The following is a 22,698-nucleotide window of genomic DNA, read 5'->3' on the forward strand; positions in this document are numbered from 1 at the left end:
CAACTTTCTCAAGAATCACAAATTTGTTGAATTATATATGTTAGCAAGGGTGAAAATGGGTTTCTCGGTTACACTAGGCGGCTCAATGATCAGGTGTTCAAAGTATTTACAACTTGCCAAGTAACCATAAAAAATTGTCATGATATGATCGTTGCACATCAACTTCATATACAACAGCTCATAGGACAAGTGGTGCAGTTGAATGAAACTATAATTCAACAAAAAAATGCATATGAGGTTAAGTTCGCCGAACTTAACAATTACTATTTAGATTTGTACAAGGTGTAATCGGTAATGGTAATGTACTACAATATGTCTATTGAGGAATGTTATGGTAAATTGCAGTTTGTTATAAAATTAGATGAAAGTGAGATCGTCAAAGGAGTGAAGCTTGAAAGAGTTAGCGTAACTCTAATGAATAGAGCTTTACAATTCGACAAGAACAACCCAAGGAACTTTAGTGTTCAATTTGAGCACCATGTGTGGTGGCTCACTGCATTTGAAGTTTCTAAGGAAACATTTGAGGTGCTGGAGCTATTCTTTATGCACACAAGCATTCCAAGCATCATCGATCATCAAGAACATGGTGAGTTGCTCTCAATTGAAGGGTATGGTCAATACTCGGTTGAATGGTATCTTGCAAGAGACTTGAAAACCTTTAAAATGCATGTGTGGAATCTCCAATGGTGCAAATACAAAGAATACATGCCTATATTTCTTGACAGAGAGGGTGGAAGGAAAGGACAAAAAGAAGAACCGGAAAAGGGTGACAAGTGTTGTACCGACGTGCAATAGAAAAGATCCCACTTGGAAGCCCATCTTCAACATTCCATTGGATCGTATTTACATTTTTTCATTGCATGCTTTTGTCAGAATCATGGAGAAACTTGTATATGAATACATTTTCTTTTCTTATAGGATGCAACCAGAAAAAAGAGTCATTGCAACGTGTAGGAATGTGGAGTGAGTGCTATTAGAAATTGGGCTACACAAGCATCGAGTGTGACGATTAAAAAAGATGCGAAGAGATCAAGAAAATCTAGTCACTTGTCAAAAAAGCCTTGCTTTGGAGGAGCAAAGGCTAGGAAGTTTTGCTCAGCACCCACCAATGAGGAAGGGAATGTCATGGTTCGTAGGCCGCAGGACTACGATGGGTGAAAAAGTTACATTTTGCAGTTCCTGATCAAAGTAATGGAGGAAAAACAAGGTTGACCAAAGCTAACATTTGGATAAGTCTTAACAAATTGGCTCCCTTACTTTGCAAGATGGTGTTTAACAATGACGATATCATAAAAAAGTAACGAAACTTGACGATAGGGTGCATCGGGTCCCCCAAGTCCACTGGTGAAATATTGGCAAAAAATGATGCCTGCAGCTGCCCTATCTGAAGTCCAGCAAGTGGCCCCAGATGCTAGACTTCAAACAGAGACGACCTAGAAAGCGGCCCTAGACACCAAACTTCAAACATGCATATGGGATCACTTTCTGGCTAGAAAGTGGCCCCAGATGTCAAATTTCAGACAAAGACGGCCCAGAAAATGGTCCCAAACACGAGACTTCGGATAGAGACTTCAAACAGAGTAGCTGCTACAGGCATCATTTTTTACTAAAATTTCACCAATGGACTTCGGGGAACCCGACGCACCCTATTGTCAAGTTTCGTTACATAAAAATATATCCCAGTTAGAAATCTCACCTTCTCTAGATCATCTTGTATCTTCATTTCCTCATGTGTCAGCGAGGCATCTCTTTGGGCAAAGGGATCTACAAACTCCTTGGTAGGAAGCTGGGGCCTTGGTCAAAACAGATCATGTTGTAGTCCTTCAAATTCAGCATCCGGCACAAGGTAATCTTCTTCAATCGAGGTAATATGCTCCTATGCTACTATGATGGCACTCATCGTATCTAAGCTTGTGCCATCATATCTTTCAATCTTTGCCATCGTTGGATGCACATCCACATAATCATAATCAATCAGGTCTTTCATCGAATCCCTGAATATGATAGAAAACAACTCCTATTCCTTCATTTCCAAATATTGCAGCACATCTGATAGAAGCAAGTATTGTATACCATCTACTTCAATGGGTGTCAAGGAGCTCAAGGTTGGGTTTATCGACTTGTGGTTGTTCTGAAGAAGATGGCACCATGAGAGCCAACCCTTGCTCTACCACCACCCGATGTTCCTCTTCAATATTTATGAGCTCTTCAATTGGTTCTTCTCCCATGTATGTGATAGCAACAACCTGTGGAGTTGTATCTTTATCACTCTGCTCCTCTAGGGGTGTCTCCAATGCAAGGAGATAAATTGCCAATGCACAATCACACTCCATGAGATCCAAAGGTGTTGTACATGGTGTACTTCCCATGGGAACAATGCATACTCTGTGCAAAGGATCCACGCGGGACAAACACCTATTCATCACTTTTTAGTGATTCTTCCCTGCTTGAAATACTATGAGTTGTTCCAAAGGCACCCAAGTCATGTCGGATCCCTCGATGGAGTATGTTCAGGTAGCAATGGTGCTCACAAAGTCTTTCAAAACCTGAAGGGGAAGATCCAGCGATGAGAGCACACTTTCAAGGTTGAAGTTCTTAGAGAAAACCTGAAATATCTTATTACCCTGGCTGGCAAAGATAGTCTCATGGATCCACTCATCAAAGTGTACGCGAGCATCCATCGTACCAGGTAGGAGGGATGTGGTGGATATAAAGAGATGAAGAGAGAAAGTGTGAAATGAAACAATGAAATAAGAACTAAACTAGTTCTACCTTAAAGACCTTAAGTTTTAAACCATTAAGAATTGTTCGCATACGATATTTAGTTATGGCTTTACTTACGTCTTTGTAAAGTTTACATGCATATGTAAATGTGTTGATGTGGAAAGTGTATAACAAGCGTATGATTTTTCATAAATACCATAATTCTTAAATAATGCAAGTTTACAAGCGACAATATTCTATTGGCAAAAAAAAATAAAAAATTTATAGGTGTTGGATATTACAACTTATGGTGTTGGGATTTTTAGGGAGACTCTACAATTTCTAAAATATGTGGAGCCACACACTTTCCACTGGTAACAATATGCTTAGCTCAGCTTCAAATTTTCCTACCATCTAGTTTAAAATAGAAGCTAACAGGTGGATTCTGCATTAACATTGTAATTTCTTGGCGCATTATACTCAAGGGCCAATCATCCTCCATTTGAAACACTTGGGGCTCGCGGACCTCACAAATGACAGCAACATCCACAACTGCACTTTCACGCATGTCTTGATCAAGGCACAACCATTTACCCTTGAGCATCCTCCATCTACGATACTTGAACACTAGGCATAAAGTCTATTGTGTGACAAAATACATGTAATTGAAAAGGAAAGTTAGCCGATTCATCCCAAAGCAAGATAATAGTCAACTAAGAGAGAAAAATTTCACATGAGAGTCATGCCCCTTGTTGTGACTCGACACTCCACTATGTCAGGACTCTGAGTCATTTTTTATGTCCAACTTTTGCCTACAATCCTTATTAGATTTTGGTACGTCTCAAACCCTCACATTCCTTGAAGATGTGTGCAAAAATTGCAATCGGTATGAATCAACTTAGATATACATTCTTTGAGCCGGTGCTTGGCTTTATAAAATTCAATATGTCGGCTGAATTTTTTGTGCTACACATGTGTAAAATGTCGCTACTACACAATGGCCATTCTATGCTATTGAGATTTAATATGTGCATAGACTCAAGGGTTCTATATTCTCGACCCCCCTTGAGCAATATGTACTTAGAGTCATAGAAAAAAACAAGGTCCTCTACGAGCTACTTAGCTATACGCCCCTCAAAGATAAATCTACCAATTTCGAGGTGGTAACACTTAAAAGAACCTGTGAAACTCTCAACATTTTTCCACTCACATCAATCCAATGGGTATACTTCTGTAAATATAAGACAAGTAGTTACATAGATATCATGAAATTTGTCACTCTCAATGAGTTGCAAACACTTACTGTTTGCAATGTTTCATTGAAAGGGAACAATGGGTGCAATATGTATTTGTTTTTGCATGAATACATGTTGTACAAACATCTCTATTTTAAGGTGAAAATCAACATTTTTTTGTCTTAGAGCTAAAATTTTACCCTTCCAGTGCTTTGATACATCTGCAATTGCAAATGCTTTCACCCTGAAAGCTCCCTTTATACTTGGACACATATCTACCCAAGACGAGCAATGTTACGTATCAGTGATCCAATTCCCTTCTTCATATTTTCTGTTACGTACTTCTATCGAGAGAATGCTTGTTCTTCTCTCAAGCATTATAACCTACACATTAGATGTAAAGAAGTATGTATTAACCCCTAAATAATAAGCATTTTGAGTCAGTCTAGTAATCACCAATATGCCATACAAATCAACATGGCATTAAGAGATGTTTACACTTTTGTAAACAGATACAAACATCGATATCAAAACGCATGTGGATATGTACATCGACATAAAGTATAGATTCAATTTCAAGGCATCACTTTAATGATACCATTTACATGAAATATAATGAAAAGAATAGCACAAGAATACTCAGAGAATTTTGCCAAAATAAATTTTATTATAATAAGTAGGAGTCCGATTTGACTCAATGAACTGTATGAAACATGGGTGTTATAAAGTAGTTGTTACAAGGATAGCAGCCACATGGCATGAAATCTTAATAGGCACATTGGATTGACGCCTGAGATATTCTAAGACTCAACACATTGTGCATTATATGGATGATATGATAGAAGAGTTTCATGGATCATTGTTAATTGGCATGGAGATCCAAATGGACACACAAGGCCAATAAAGCTACGGGGGATTCACTAGTAGTAATAAGGAGACGTCACCTGTGTGCAAGAAATATATGAAAATACCCATTATCTACCCCCTATTTATGGGACCTTACCTTATAAAATGTACATTCCTTCCCTTAAGTAGCCCCCCTCCCTTACACTCACATGGTACCATATGGTAAACCCTAGTGGACCCCCTGGGAATAAAGCAAAGGATTTTTAAACCATCGACTTTCAGCAGTTCCATATCATCCAGCACAAAGGAATCACTCACCACATCAAAATAGTCAATCGAGAATAATGTGCTTCACCTAAACCTTGTACAATACCTGCATGACTCCCTTTTAACAAAATTACTTGCATGAATCCCTTTTAACAAAAAATATCTAGGTAACTGCATGAATAGAAGCAGTATAAAATAGGGCCAATTTACCTATAAGCTGATCTGTTGAAGATAAGATTGAATCATTGTTGGATCAAAACCCATTGCAAATTATGGACATAAGAAAACATCAATCCCATCAAACATAAAAGTTACTAATTAAATGAATAAATTTTGGCACCACAAAATATGGCAGATTTATCCATTAATTGAGCTATAGAATCTCTGTTCTACCTTGTGTTAAGTGCTACAACAATAATTGATCCTTAAGTTAGAACTAGCATCAAACCCTATAATTGTAAAGATAGTAGAAAAGGGATAATGCAGAGGAAGAAAGAGATTGTGTGTGAGTACGTGAGAGAGAGAAAGAAATGAGACAATCTTGCTCAAATTGATCTTTTCAAAAGACAATAGCAAGAGTTAGTATTTACACGGTATACTAAAAAAACAGTAGAAAGAGAGAGGGAGAGAGAGATGAGCACTTATGCAATGTCACCGAAAATGATCTCTGCAATAAAACAATAACAAGGGTTAGAACTAACATCATGTTATATTGAAAAGATAGCAACAAAAAAAAAACAAACAGAGAGAGAGAGAGAGAGAGAGAGAGAGAGAGAGAGAGAGAGAGAGAGAGAGAGAGAGAGAGAGAGAGAGAGATTAACACATTTGTCTCTTGCTCCAAATAAACTCTACAAGAAAATAACAATTAGAACCAACATTAAATTCTATTGAAAACACAACATAAAAGAGAAACAACACATAGAGAGATGGGAAAAGAAAGGAGAGAGAGAGAGAGAGAGAGAGAGAGAGAGAGAGAGAGAGAGAGAGATTAACACATTTGTCTCTTGCTCCAAATAAACTCTACAAGAAAATAACAATTAGAACCAACATTAAATTCTATTGAAAACACAACATAAAAGAGAAACAACACATAGAGAGATGGGAAAAGAAAGGAGAGAGAGAGAGAGATGAGCACCTCTGCCTCCTGCCCAAAACAACCTCTGCAATAAAACAACAATAATAGTAAGAAACGACATCAAACCTTATTGAAAAAATAGCAAACAAGAGAAAATGCAAAGAGAGGTAGGCACATGTGTTTTGCCCAAAATCTGGGGCTGCATGGAGAAGAAAGTGCAGAGGTAAGCAGAACGCTCAAAACCCTAATTAGTCTTAGCAGGGAGCTTCAATGGAGATGAAAATTCACGAGTATAGAGAAGAGAGAGAAAGTGGTATGTTGCTCAACTTTTGGGTCAAACTGATTTCCTAAGAGGGAAAATAACTGAAATTGAAAATTCTTCAAAAAAAGGGAAAAATATGAGGTGAGAGAAACTCAAATTTTGTGTGCTATTCATTCTCCCTTTTTTAATCCCCCACTTCCCCTTTTTTAATAAAAAAAACCCAAGATTTAGAGAGAGAAGATTCACCCTCCATGGATGTCAACATCTAGCCTTCCTATTGGACAATCCAAAAGGCCCGCATCTCAAACTATATTATTTTTAAGGGCCCATTTGTGAGTTCATTTTTTTCCTAATGAGAGCCATCTCTTCAACTAATTGAGGTATGCAACAACTTTCATTTCTTCACATCCTATTTCCCAATATCTAGAGCACCTCCAGTTAGTGCTAAGTGACCGTGAGAGTCAAGAGCTATAGGATAAGACCCAAGAACATTCCCCACATTTTTCGGTGTAAATATAGGGATTTTTCCTGCATTCCCTATATCAATCTTTGGTTCTTGCTTCTCCTTCTGCTTCTTGCACATCATTTGGGGGTTCATTCTAGCTTATTGGACTCCATCTTAAGCATCATTCCAAGTCAATACATTTACCCATTGATTTCCTATTGTAGATAGACCTTCTATTCATAGTTTGGGATAGTAAACTCTTAAATTTTAATGCTTCTTCGATGCTTATACACTAAAGATTCAATGCTAAGATTATGTATCAATACTTGGGAAGACTTTATGGACTGGTCAAAGCTTTCTTTGCTCAACCATTGGAAGATTTATTGCCTAATACATTGTGGACAACAAGGATATAGCTTGAATGTTTATGTATTTCATGCCTACATGATATCCTGAGATGCTACATGAATACATGGATGCTTGCCACCACTGATATACATGCATGGTTATGTGCTTGTTGAGCTTTAAACTTTGGATCTAAGCTTGGTTATATACATACTAGGATGATGCATTGATACTTAGGATGCCCTATGGATTTATTAGAGATCATTTTGCTTAACCCCACCATTGGAAGGATCTTTGCATTCATAAACAATGGATAGCAAGTATATGCTTTGAATGTGTAAAGAAGTTAATTCCAACATGAAACAATTAAACTAGAAATACAAAGGAATAAACTAATTTTCCAAGAACCCATAGCCAAGGTGGTTAGGTTGAAATGATATCACCATTAATGCCTAAGAATCAGTTGATGAGAGGCTGCAGCATGGTATGCACCCCAAGCTATGGTGGTCAAGAGTATACACCCTCTTAGATGGTGGGAGGTTGAGGCCTCAAATATGAAATGCTAGAAATGGGAAAAATATATCCTTGTCAAGTTACATCTTAGCATTTTATACTTAACCCTAGTAGGCTAAATATTGGCTAAGGAATTTTTACTTTATTACAAACCATCCTCTCCTAAAGAAGCTTTGTCCTCAAAGCTAGCAAAATTTAGAGAATGTGCAATGAATATGTTGAGGATAGCTTGTAGGTATGTAAACCCATGGTGAAGAAGAAGTCCATGTTAAATGTCTTCATTCCACAAAGGAAAGTCCTTCAAAGTATGGAAATAACTAATAGAGGTCATTGGATTGCTGTAGATTGTAAAGCATGGCAACCAATAAAAGTTGCCCATAACTTGTGATTGAACAGTACAAATGGCACAAATAAAATCTTGTTGGATAGAAAAGACTATGAGAAACCTATTCAACACATAGGATACAATAATCTTGCCAAAAAGGACCATGTAATTCATGATAGAAAATTCACACAGCAAGTTGTCTAGTGTCCTATAACTACAAAAATCCCATTGTTTTGAAGGAATCATGAAGCCTTAGAGATGGTGATTGAATATGTTTAGGAATCAAAATTGCAAGCATTATTTACAACCCACCAACAATGAAAGTCACAAAAGTCCAATATGCCTCAAGGGTCAAATGGATAACCATTAAAATAGTCATAATCACAACCATTATAAGTTCTCGCTCTCAGGTAAGTTACTCATGAATATATGTGTGCATCATGTGGGTTCAAAATAAGGTATTTTTAAAACACCATTTTTATACATTTTTTACATACAGAAGGGTATAATATCAAGGCGTTATTTATAGATTGAATAGAAAAGGGTTATGTTTTATTCAGAAAAATTTCACAAATAAGGATATTTATAAATAAGCCTTGAACACACATGATGTAGAGGATATACATATAGTAACTTCCCTGAGTTCCTACTACATAAAATTATATCCCATCATTGCCTCTCGGTTCAAATGGAAGCATACAAGCATCCTCATGATCCCTCGGATCAAATGGAAAGATAAGGTCATCAATTGAAAACATGTCATTGGAGTCCATGGATTGGTGTATGGCTTCATTAAGCTCCTTTACATGTCCCTCTTCCATTACTGCATTCATTTGGTCTTTAGCATGATGTAGGTTAGAAAGCTGATAGGCATCATGATCAACTTCAACAGATTTGTAAGACTCTCCATCTTGGACTTTACAGTCCACTTCCTCTTCAATATTTTCATCTTTCTCTTCATTATTTGGAAACTCTACAACTAGCATCACTTTAGCATTCATTTTCTTGCATATAACTCTTTTGATATGCATACAAATGGATAGTCATACATGAATGGGAAGCAACATGTATATGATCATGATCATGGATATGAGAGCAGCATTATGCTAGTGGACATGGGCAACATGCTGATCAGTACTGCTATGATGATCAACCACCCCATAGTCAATATTCTCATGATGATCAATCATGTCATGGATATCAACATTATGCTAGCAGAAATAAACATGGTCATGACTATGAAAAACCATTCTATTATGAGAAGTATGATAGTGATAGTGGCTAGCAAGGTGTTATTTGAGGAAAACTCTCAACTAGTGACGATATTAGAGGACTACATATAGAAGGCTTATGTTATAGATGTGTTGAACCAATATCTTCCTTCTAGCTCTCCCACAAGTCCTTCTAGCTCTCCCACAAGATTCTCATACATGGAAGAGTGTAAAAAATGACTACAAGTGTGTCCTTGCTTTTGGGACTGACCAGAAGCATAATTATTGACTCATTGTTGCTGTCCAAAAATGTTATGACCATCACTTGCATGCTGCAACTCAATAGAGTTCTCATCAGTCTCATGTGCATGTTGTTGGTCATACCAATGCTCATTGTACTCACAGTCATAATACAACTGTAGATATTGTTGGTCATACCAATGCTCATTGTACTCCCATGGTCATAATACAATTGTTGTCCATAATATCCATGACAAGAAGATTGTAGCTCATAATGTTGTTGATAATGAGAGTTTGCATATTCTTCATAATCTTCATAATAAGCATGTTGTTTGTTTGCATAGTATACCTGTTGTTCCTGCATAGCTACTCCAAATGCATAAGAAATGGTGGCTCAATGCTGTTCATTTTCAATTGCAAGTAGCCAAAGCAGGGGAAATAATCTCTTCCAAATTCATCATCCAATTATGACTGAAGTAGATATTTAGCAAGTAGTGTACTCAATTGGTTAGCAAGCCCTTGTACTCTCTATCATATATTTGTTTGAATAATCCACCTCTCATATTTTTCTATTTCCCAAAATTTAGTTTGCATATGGATTTTGCAATTGTCAAATCGGCATACAATGGCACTAATGCAAAAGTTGTGTCATAACCTGAGGAAACATTACTACTCATGTTTGAGTGGATGTCTTGGAACCAAGAAGTCATAAAGAATTGATTCACTATGAATAACCCTTGCTAAAGCCCTGCAGACTTCTTGTTGATGGACTGAGAATCTTGTACAAACTGATCTTGACATCATATAGATGTTATAAGTGCTTCCAATATACAGACTGTCTCGACTTCACCAATTGCCACAAAATACTTTTGATTCTCTAGAAACCTTCCTCACACTTTCCTTGGTGTCCCTTGTCTAACGGAAGAGCAAAAAGATCCATTGTATAGTAGGTATATCGCTCTTGTAATGTTTTATCAATCTGTTATTGCAATGTTGGAGACTTGCCAAAAAAAAAATCCATTGTACATTAGGGTATAGCTATTGTAATGTTGAAATAAGCTACTGCCTGACCCAACCTAGTGTTTGCATCTGCTAGATCAATCTCATTGATCACCAAAAGATCAATCTACTTAATTTTGTTGCATGCTTTTGCATTGTCTCTATTCTACCTCAAGGGGGGTTGCCTAAGACATGGTCGATTTGCTTTGAGCTCTTTTTTTTTAAACAATGAGTCATTCTTTTTTTAAATATAAATGATAACTCGAATACACACTATCCTCCAATGCTTTCCTCCGCCACTGATGCTATCACTACACATCAACTGAAGCATTCACAATCGTTAGTAAAATAATACAATTAAACCGACAAAAGTGAATACCTAGCAGTATTCAGCTACATAAATAAATCAACTGGTTAGAAAGCAATCCTAACCTTAATTTATTACGAGTGCGCACTCTAAACTCATAAACATTTATTAATTTAATATGTATTTTACGGAATCACCCGCTATGGAATCACCCATGTACACACTAAATTAATGAAACGTCCGAAAAGGATAGGCGTCCCCATCAACTTCTCACACAAAGAATCCACTTTGTGTATGAGCCCCGGTCAACAAAGTTTACGGAATCCACCGTAAAACCTCACGTGTGGAGCTAACAGAGTGGGGAAAGCATTTAAGTCTCTAGCGTGCATCCATTGGGCTTCCTCTACAGGATGGTTTTTAAACTTGACTGAATATCTAGAATATCTTCGGCCAGTTCTAGTGGTCATAAAGTCAGTATCTAGAATAGCTTCAGGTTCAAGTATTCAATCTCTTCATCTAACAAAGGTGGGTTTTCATAAACAGGGTGTACAGGTAATTGGCCTCTAAAGGGTCGTAATAAACTAATGTGAAATGTGTTGTGAATTTTCCAGTGAGGTGGCAATTTTAACTTGAATGCATTGTCATTAATTTTGTGAATGATCTTAAATGGTCCATAGAATCTAGGTGCTAATTTCACAACTGGGTGTTTATCTACACTTTGTAATCTACGTTTTTCTATTCTCAACCAAACATAGTCATCAAAATTAAAATTCATTGCTTGTCTTTTCTTATTGGCTTGTTTGGTATATGATTGCTTGGCTTTGGCAATCATGTCTTTAACCTCATCAAAAATAGTAGCGTGCATAGTAGCAATATCATCAGCACTCTGAATTCTATTTGATAAAGATGCAACAGGTGTAGACAATCTATAACCATAAATCACTTCAAACGGTGCTTTCTTTGTAGATGTGTGTGGTGTATTGTTATATGCAAACTGTAGTAAATGCAAATATATGTCCCATGTCTATGGTTTAGAAATAGTGTAAGCACGTAAAAGATCTAAAATAGTACTGTTAGTGGCTTCTGTTTGTCCATTAATTTCAGGATAAAATGCAGATGAGAAATCAATGTTTGTTCCTAGGTTAGCAAACAAAGTAATCCAAAAGTTGTTACAAAATCTAGAATCACGATCAGAAATAATAACTTTTGGTAATCCATGATTAGTGAAAACAATTTTCAAAAACAATTGTGCTGCCTGAGATGCTGTTAAAGTTTTCTTACATGGAATGAAATATGCTTGTTTACTAAACCTGTCTACTATAGTCCAAATCATGTCATGGTTAGCTTTAATATTAGGTAAACCAGTAATAAAAGCCATAGAAATCTGTCCCCATGGTCTTGATGGAATAGATAAAGGAATAAGTAATCCATACTGTTTACCATGATGTCTCTTAACTCTTTGACAAATCAGACATTCAGAAACAAAGTTAGATACATCAGTGTCCATATGTGGCCAATAAAAATCTTTAGTCAATGTACGCAAAGTAGATATGATACCTCTATGACCTTGATATGGAGGACAATGAATCTCATTCAAAACAAAAGATCTGAATGGAACTGTAACACATAATCTCTTTTCATAAAACATGAATCCATCATTATAAGACAGTGAATCAATAGGAATCCAGTTATTTCTAACTAATTTATTCCAATCAGCATGAAAAGTAATGTCCTGATGATAAGTATCTTTCATAGGAGTTAGAGAATCAAATGATATAACAGAGATATTATGAATGGTGGGTCTTCTACTTAATGCATCGGCCACTACATTTTCTTTACCTGGTTGATATTGAATAATGGGATGAAAACTCTGAATAAAAGCTGCCCATTTGATATGTCGGTCAGATATTTGAGGTTGACTAAGTAAATGTCTAATACTTTGTTGATCAGTCTTAATCATAAACTCAGAACCCATTAAGTAATGTTTCCATTGTCTTAAAGCTTGTACCACAGCTAATAATTCTTTATCATATGTGAAATATTTAAGTTCGGAGGGTTTCAGTTTACAACTAGAATAGGCTATGGGATGATTATCTTGCATAAGTATGGCTCCTATTCCAGATCCGCTAGCATCAGTAACTACTAAAAAGAATGGTCTATTAAAATCAGGTAGTTGTAATACAGGAGCATGGGTTAATGCATGTTTCAATAAATTAAAAGATTTTTGTTGATTATCAGACCAATGATAAACAATACCTTTCTTTAAAAGTTTAGTCAAAGGCAAAGCAAGTAATGAAAAATTTCGCACAAATTTCCTTTAAAAACTAGCAAGACCTAGAAAAGAACGTAACTCATACACATTTTTAGGTATAGGCCAGTTCAATATTGCTTCTATCTTCTTATGGTCAACCTTAATACCATCTGATGACACAATATGACCTAAATATTCAATTTCTGTTTGAAAGAACTCACTCTTTTTCGGATTAGCATACAATTGATTATCTTTCAACAACTTGAAAACGAAGGACAGATGTTCATAATGTTCTTTCTCATTTTTACTAAAGACCAAGATATCATCAAAGAATACAATAACACAATGCTGATATTTCAAAAATATACGATTCATCATTCTACTAAATGTAGCAGGTGCATTAGTCAATCCAAAAGGCATCACTAAAAATTCATAAGGACCAAATTGTGTTCTAAATGCAGTCTTGAATATGTCAGACTTATCTAATCTCACCTGATGATAACCAGATTTAAGATCTATTTTACTAAATATGGCAGAACCTTGTAGTTTATCCATAAGATCATTGACTCTAGGAATTGGATATCTATTCTTTACAGTAATTTTATTTAGAGCACGATAGTCAATGCACATACGATAAGTATTATTCTTCTTCTTTACCAACAAAACAGGTGCACCAAATGGAGAACTACTAGGTCTAATCAATCCTCTATATAGTAATTCCTCAACTTGATTTTTAATTTCTTTTTGCTCTATCTGGTCATGCCTATATGGTGCTTTACAAGGTGGTTGTGTACCAAGAATTAAATCTAGTTTGTGGTCTTCAAGACGTGAAGGAGGTAAGCCAGGTGGTAGATCTTCAACAAAACAGTCTTTAAATTGTGCAAGAAATTCTTTATGCCTAGGGTGCATATGTTTTTCTTTAGCTTGCGGTTCATTGACCCAAATTAGATAAGATTTACTACTTTTGCATTGATCCGGGTTTTTTACAACCCGGATTATTACCACAAAATTTGGCCAAAGCCCCTATCAAGAGCTTACCATATCACTTTGGGTTTACTCTTCAAGCAGTAGGTATGCTACATTGCTTCTCGATTACGATAACTCTAGCAAATGGGGAGAACCAGTTCTTAGAAGGCATGTCAATGTAAAGGGTCAAAGGGATGGTTATCTTAGTGAAGATGAAAATGGATTACACCTAGGAGTTGAGTGAATGCATAGATTTTTCAAAGGACTAGCCTCCAACTACACATGGGCCCCGTCTGCATCACTAAGATTTGGAATCTATCACCATCATTAGAGGACACCTCACCCTTGCACACAAGTCAATATCCACATCATGGTGTCATTTGGATCTTGCACAAAAGCTTACAAGCATGGACCCCTTTTGTCACATGCTTATATGTATTTATATACATATGGGGGACTAAAGTCAAAGCAGCTTTTAGAAGACGTTTTTTATAATCTCAATAACTCCCAAGAAAAAACGAATTTCAAGAAAATTCCCGCGATTCCCAATTGGTTTCGACCTGATCTACAAAGTTGCAGAAGAAACTTTTTTCAAATTCCTCACGGATTTGAAGTTACGAAGGCGCAAACTGCTGGCTACATGCAATTTTCTTCTCTCTTTCACCACACCAACTTTTCACTCTATCCTTATTGTAAATATATTATAATAATGTTCTTTGGGCACCCGCCTCTTGTAATCTAGCTCAATTTCTCTATTTTGTCTACTACCATCCTTGGCTTCTTGCATGATGACCAAGGTGGGGACTTGTCCCATCCACTATGCTCCATATTTTCAAAGATGCCATACATCATCTAGGATTATGTTAATCAAGAAGATTTGCTTAATCTAATCCCTCATGGAGGCTATATAAAGAGCCCATGGAGAATGAAGAGGGGGGGAGGAGGGACAATGACAAGCCCATAAGAGCACTCTAGAATACCCTCATCTCTTTGAGGTGAGCTATGAGTGAGTTCTTTTATTATGTAGCATAATGGCAAGCTTCCTTACCTCTTCTCCTATTATCTCCCTCTCTTCTCATCTTCTCATTCCATGTAGCATAATGGCAAGCTTCTTCTACCTCTTCTCCTCTTGTCTCCCTCTCCTCTCATCTCTCTCTTTTATATTCCAATATGGTGTCTAGTACATATGTTCTCTCTTGTAAATTTGTGCCTTGGTTCTCTTGATTCTCTTTGAGAAAAGGGATGTCCTAGCCCATCCTCCCTTTGGCTAGGTGGTGCCCCTCTTTAGTTCTCTTAGTGAGGATTGGAGGTTGGATGGGTAAGAGGCAACTCGTTCATTATTTCAGCCCTCATTTTTGGTGCCCCCGCTGAGGACATTCTCAACCACAATTCTCTACCTCCTTATGTGGAATGATACAACACATGGTGGTGCATCCTCTACAACAAGTTCCCCAAGTGGCTCTTCCTCAACGCCTTCACCAACTATTTTTGAAGCTGGTCGAAGTCCACGACTCCTAGAAGTGTCTCCTAAAGAAGCTCAAGAAAGAAAGTATGCCTATCGGATGACGGCACGTATGCGGGTAAAAGGTGTTCACTTTAGAAATTCCATTATCTCACAACGGAAAAAATTATGTTGCTATCAATTGCTAGGTTCTCATAATTGTGGTGAGTGTTTTGCCAACAAAGTGAAGGCCCTTCCGAGAGGTCCTCGTCTCCAAATCATCAAATCCCTCTCTCTCTCTGGCCTAATCCATATCAAAGGAGGACAACTATGCATGAACGGTGTTGAGTTTTGTAGAAGTGCAAAGTATGGAGACTACCTTCAACTGTTGTTAGCTCGAAGGTTGGGTGTGGTTGAAAAGGTGGCCATCACATCTTATGAAATATATGTCATCGAGGATGGACACACCAAGGCAAGAACAATCACTGGTGAGCAAATTCTCCGTATAGCAAAGTTGGTGGGTTCCAAAAAGAAACACTCTGGGAAAAATCCTTCATAATTCAAGAAAGTGCATTCCCTCTACTCCCTTAAGTAGTCTCCACTCATGAATAATAACAATGGCCCGAATTTCTACACCTTCCACTCTGTACAAAACATCCGAGTTAATGTATGCATCAGTAGGAAGATTTTCTTCCAGCAGGGTCTTGTCATGTACTTTGGGGCTGAAAGATTAAGGGAGATTCTTGTATCACCAGAACCTATAATTTTCCTAATGCTAGACTACAATGCATCCTTCAATGTACATGTCTTTATCCTATTATAATAGTTTCTCATGAATCAGAACGAGTTGTATGGACCCATCCGTCCACTTGTTATGCAAACTGTGCATATTGTAGCTAGCACAAAGCTTAGATTCCAAGGCATTATTAGAAGCATATTGGGGCCTAGACGTCTTGCTGAAATCAATGCATCTGTGAACCCATTCATCCTTCCCCTTATAAAATACAACTTAAGTCTAGACGTTTTCATCTTCATACTCTACTAAGGCAACATGGCATTTCCAAGTTTTTTTGGGCACAAAGGGGAGAAAGCTCCAGACTTTTTGGATGACTTGGAAATGGCCTTCCTAGTCACAGGCCGGGATGATGAAGCAACCAAAGTACGGGCTTTCTCTTTAGTTCTAAAAGGTGATGCTTGAGTGTGGTATCAAGCTCTCCCGGAGGCTACAAGGGGTAATTGGGAGAATCTCAAGACCGCATTCATGCACAAGTACCAAGATACAGAGCCACCTGAAGATATTTGGAGACAACTCTTAGATCTTCGCCAAACCGTAGCAGGGGAATACCAAACCTATGAAGGCATGTTTATAAAATTGTGGGATAAATGGGCAGCCTCTTTAGCCGAGGGAGAAAGAGCACCTGATTGCCTTAAGAAAGATTGTTTTCTAGCCGGACTCCATCCTCTACTAAGGGAGAAGGTCAAAGGAAAGTTTCCCACATCCTATGAAGAATCAGTGACTTATGCGAGGGAGAAAGATAGAAAATTGAAGTATCAAGCCCAGTTGAAGGGGGGAGTTGAGCCCATGCAGATTTTACCAACCATGCCAAGGCCTAGAGAAATAGCAGAGGCCCCACTTGAACCGGAGATACCACAGCAAGAGCTCCTACAACGCATTACTAATCAACTTAAAAGCCTTTCATTAAATTTGGTGCAAGGAGTACGACCCCCTCCCCTCATAAATGAAGGCAATCGAGGTCCAAGGAGGCAAGAAAGAGAATGTTTGCTATAATTGTGGGGAGACTAGCCATGGTATGTACTTTTGCCCTCATCCTAGGCGTTTTCCAGGAAATGGGTTCCAACCAAGAAGGAGGGGAAACAAGTGACACCACCTAGGGAAAGGTTTGTTCCACCGAATCCAGGGCCTCCACCACCGGTTCAAGTTCTCCAGCATCCTCGACCACTTGCAGAGGTGCCGCCCTTGCCTGTCCAACCGCCAAAGAATTATGATGTTAGGATAATTAGTTTAGATGAGAGTGATGTCAAAGGGAAGGCCAAAGTAGTAGAGGTTGAAGCAATGCCGGTGAAGAAAGCCCGGAGAATTGAGAGAATGGAGCCTACACCACCAAAGAAGATTGAAAATATGGAAGAGGAGGCAGAGTCATCAATGGCTGCAAAGATACGCAACAATAAAAAGAGGAGGGCTCGCTCACGCCGACACATTGAGCCAGATGATTTTTCCTTGGATAAAGGTACTAGAGCTTATGATTTGCTTTGCTGATGTGAGGAATCAAGGGCAAAAAATTTCATGGCCCCAATTACTACATCTATCTCCAACAGTACGGCGACAATGGTCAAAGATGGTAAGCATTAGACCCATGAAGAATAGACATGTGAATGCAATCCAGGCTAGAACGATGAAAGATATTGTGCCTCTAGTGGAAGCCGAAATCAATGGGCAGAGAGTGTCAAAGACATATGTGGATGGAGGTGCAGAGATTTGTGTCATGATAGAAAAGTTGATGCATCGTTTGGGATTAGAGGTAAATGAAACTACTAAATTTGGGGCCAAAATGGCTAACAATGTAGTAGTAAATTGTTTGGGAGTTATAAAGAAAGTCAAGGTAAAGGTGTATGGAGTGCAATTGGAGCTTGACATGTATGTGATGCCAGTGAAGGGAGACGGCTATCCGCTCATTCTTGGGCGACCATGGCTAATGGGAATGAAAGCCAGACAAGATTGGGAGACAGGGGCTTTAGAGCTAAGGCCACAAAAGGGACTACATAAAAAATGGAAGAGCACTATCTACAACATGAAGGAGGGCCGACAGGAGAATCTTATGTTAGAGACCACCGCTGATGAATGGAGTTCCAGCGAGGGTTGGTCATCTATGATAGAGGGAGAGTCTTCTAATGAGGAGGAAGAAAGCTCTCTAGAAGTGATGGGGATTACATTAAAAGGGCATTCTAGTAGTGAAATTCCACAACAGCTTCCAAAGGTCGAGAAGGAGGGGTTAGAAAAAATGTTGGCTAAGGATCTATCAGTTGAGGAGAAGGCAGCCTACATGGAAGTGGTGATAAAACACTCTGCACTTTTTATTTCTGATTATGAACACATCACAGGTGTGACAGCAGTACAACATCACATTAATCTAAAAGAGGGAGCACGGCCAGTGGTGCAGCGACTACGACGATTGGGAGTAGTTCAACAAAACGCTCTACTCACTGAGGTGCAACGACTTTTAAAGGCAGGCTTCATCTATCCAATAGGGGACTCAGAGTGGGTTTCACCTGTGGTGGTGATACCCAAGAAGAATGGAAAATGGAGGATTTGTGTGGATTACAAGCCGCTAAATGCTGCAACTAAGAGAGATCACTTTCCTCTTCCCTTTCAGGATGAAATACTCAACGAGGTGGCCGGGCATGAGAGATACACTGTTTGTGATGGGTATTCAGGTTATTTCCAGATCCGAATAGCTGAGGAGGATCAACAGAAGACCACCTTCATTACACCTTGGGGTTGTTTTGCTTACAAAGTAATGCCATTTGGATTAACAAATGCCCCAGCTACCTTCCAGTGATTCATGAATTATGTCTTCCAGCCATATTTTGGAAAATCCATTAGGGTCTTTATTGATGATTTTTATATTTGTAGTTCTAAGGCTTTACATCTAGGAAAGGTGGATGAAGCTTTCAACCGCCTTGCACAAATGGGGGGGCAATTAAACCATGAGAAGTGTCGCATTGGCGAAAGCAGTGTAACTTTGTTAGGGCATGTCGTAAGTGAGAGGGGCATTGAAGCAGATCCAAACAAAGTTAAGGCCCTATTGGCGGTGCCATCACCATCTTCTGTGAAGCAACTAACCTCTTTCATTCAGAAGGTGCGATATATGGGGCGGTTCATTCATCTCCTCTCCCAATTAATATTTCCACTGCAACAGCTAACCCACTCTGAGGAGCTCTTGTGGAGTGATGACAGCGAAATGTGCTTTCACGAGGTGAAGAAGGCTCTTAGCACCCTTCCTATAATTTTACAGCCGTGTTGGGATCAAGAGTTTTTTGTCAATCCGAGTTTTGGGGAAGATGCTTTAGGGGCAGCACTAATACAAAAGGATGCTAAAACTGGCCTAATGAGACCGGTTTACTTTTCTAGTAGAGTAATGACAGCATCAGAACGAGGGTACAAGATGGTCAAGGTGATGGTTTTGTCACTAATGTTTGCTATAAGAAAGTTTCGTCCTTATCTTCTCCCTAGGCCATTCACAATGATCACGACAGAAGAGAATTTTCCCTATGCCTTACAGCACATGGATGTTTTAGGTAGAATAGCTAAGTAGGTGATACAACTCCAAGAGTTTGACTACACCTTCAAGGTGGAGGATTCTACTCGAGCTTGCCTAGCTGATTTGTTGACCCATAGATGCCATCAAAAGAAAGAAAAGGAGAAGGGAAAGGTAAAAGAGGAGACACCTCCTCTTGAGGAGCCACCACGGGTGGAGAATGCCCATGCCCTCTACTTCGATGGGGCCTACAAGCGTATTAAAGACAGAGCGGCAGCAGGAATAGTGGTGTTCAGTCCCGAAGGTGACAAACTTTATGGAGAAGGTATCAGCTTGGAGGATGTCCATTCTAACAATGAGGTATAATATCAAGCCTTGCTTTTAGGTTTGAGGTGGTGTCTCTCACATGGTGTCACTCAACTTAATGTTTTTGGGGATTCTATGCTAATTGTTAAGCAAATGAAAGGAATCTGGGCTTGTAAAAATGATAACTTAGCAGTGAAAATGAGGGAAGCTAAAACTCTCATGAGAAAGCTATAGAAAGCCCAAATCTATTTTGTGCCAAGGCGCACAAATGGCGACGCAGATGCTCTAGCAGCTGAAAAATTGAAAGAGGTAATGGTGGGCATCATTACAGTAAAGCTTCCCTTGTTTCAAGGTAAGTTTCAACTACAATATGTGCTTTATTTTCTCGAGCAAGGTGAGGCACCTACACATATGAGTAAAAGTGAGAAAATGTGGCTAGCTACTAAGGCCACTAAATACCGCTTGATAAATGATGTGTTGTATTGCAAAGGAAAAGATGCAGTGCTTAGAAGGGTGCCAACAACAAAGGAGATTATAGATGTGATTAAGAGCTGCCATGAGGGGGTTTGTGGCAGACATTTTGCTCAAGAAATAACCAGCAGGAAGATTCTCCAAGCCGGTTTTGTGTGGCCTAGTCTACATCGAGATGTGCAACATTGGTGCCGCACTTGTGACGATTGCCAAAAGGCCGGACCAAGGAAGCTAGTGCATGAGGAACAAAATCCCATAACTACATATGGCCCATTTGAGAAATGGGGGATTGATGCAATAGCGCCACTCCCACGAACTCAATCTGGCAAGGAATACATCATAATGGGAGTAGACTACATGACAAGGTGGGCAGAGGCTTCAGCAACTAGTAGGATCACAGCCCAAGAAGTGGAAAAATTTGTGTTTGAAAATATTTGTTGCAGGTTTGGCACACCTTTGGAAATTATCTCTGATCGGGGTCCTGGTTTTAGGGCGAACCTAGTAGGGGAGCTAATGGAAAGGCTAAAAATCAAGCACAGGCATTCTACTCCCTACTATCCACAGTGTAATGGTTTGGTCGAAAAAGTAAATGGGTTGATTTGTAAGATAATTACCAAGCAGGTACACATGCACCCCAAGCACTGGGATAAAAAATTGAATGCAGCTCTTTGGGCCTACATGACTTCATTTAGAACCTCACTTGGCTATACTCCATTTCACCTCGTCTATGGCCAAGAAGCTTTGCTTCCTATAGAGGTGGAACTGGCCAGTTTGCGTGTTTTAGTAGCCAATCGAGAGAAGAATCAAGATAAGAAGTTAGAGGAAAGGATCTTGGATCTAGAGAGGCTGGAGTTAGACAGAGAAGCAACAATCCAACACTATCCCATGCAGGTTGAAGAGAGAAGGAAGACATTTAATAAGAAGCTGGCTAGCAAACACATAAGGGAAGGATCACTTGTGTTACGTTATGATAATCGCTTTGATAACAGAAAGGATGCTAAACTTGTGTTCAAGTGGGAAGGACCATTCATGGTCATAAGGAGATATCCAAATGGCATAAGCTAGGTTACATGGATGGTAAGGTTCACAAGACAAGGGTAAATGGATCGCGACTGAAGCCTTATTTTCAAAGAAATATGAACACTTTGGAGTAATCATTCAATGAAGAGCCACCAATGAGGGGGTGCAGTCCTCCTTGCTCTATTGGACCATCATTATCAAGCTAGAGGCATGAATACCTCTAGCCTAAGGGGAGGGCTAATGATCCGGGTTTTCTACAACCCGGATTATTACCACAAAATTTGGCCAAAGCCCCTATCAAGAGCTTACCATATCACTTTGGGTTTACTCTTCAAGCAGTAGGTATGCTACATTGCTTCTCGATTACGATAACTCTAGCAAATGGGGGGAACCAGTTCTTAGAAGGCATGTCAATGTAAAGGGTCAAAGGGATGGTTATCTTAGTGAAGATGAAAATGGATTACACCTAGGAGTTGAGTGAATGCATAGATTTTTCAAAGGACTAGCCTCCAACTACACATGGGCCCCGTCTGCATCACTAAGATTTGGAATCTATCACCATCATTAGAGGACACCTCACCCTTGCACACAAGTCAATATCCACATCATGGTGTCATTTGGATCTTGCACAAAAGCTTACAAGCATGGACCCCTTTTGTCACATGCTTATATGTATTTATATACATATGGGGGACTAAAGTCAAAGCAGCTTTTAGAAGACGTTTTTTATAATCTCAATAACTCCCAAGAAAAAACGAATTTCAAGAAAATTCCCGCGATTCCCAATTGGTTTCGACCTGATCTACAAAGTTGCAGAAGAAACTTTTTTCAAATTCCTCACGGATTTGAAGTTACGAAGGCGCAGACTGCTGGCTACATGCAATTTTCTTCTCTCTTTCACCACACCAACTTTTCACTCTATCCTTCTTGTAAATATATTATAATAATGTGCTTTGGGCACCCACCTCTTGTAATCTAGCTCAATTTCTCTATTTTGTCTACCACCACCCTTGGCTTCTTGCATGATGACCAAGGTGGGGACTTGTCCCATCCACTATGCTCCATATTTTCAAAGATGCCATACATCATCTAGGATTATGTTAATCAAGAAGATTTGCTTAATCTAATCCCTCATGGAGGCTATATAAAGAGCCCATGGAGAATGAAGAGGAGGGGAGGAGGAACAATGACAA

The sequence above is a fragment of the Lygodium microphyllum genome, chromosome 13 (assembly GCF_053477565.2).
Source record: "Lygodium microphyllum isolate KBCC chromosome 13, Lygodium_microphyllum_v1.1.10, whole genome shotgun sequence".
NCBI lineage: Eukaryota > Viridiplantae > Streptophyta > Polypodiopsida > Schizaeales > Lygodiaceae > Lygodium > Lygodium microphyllum.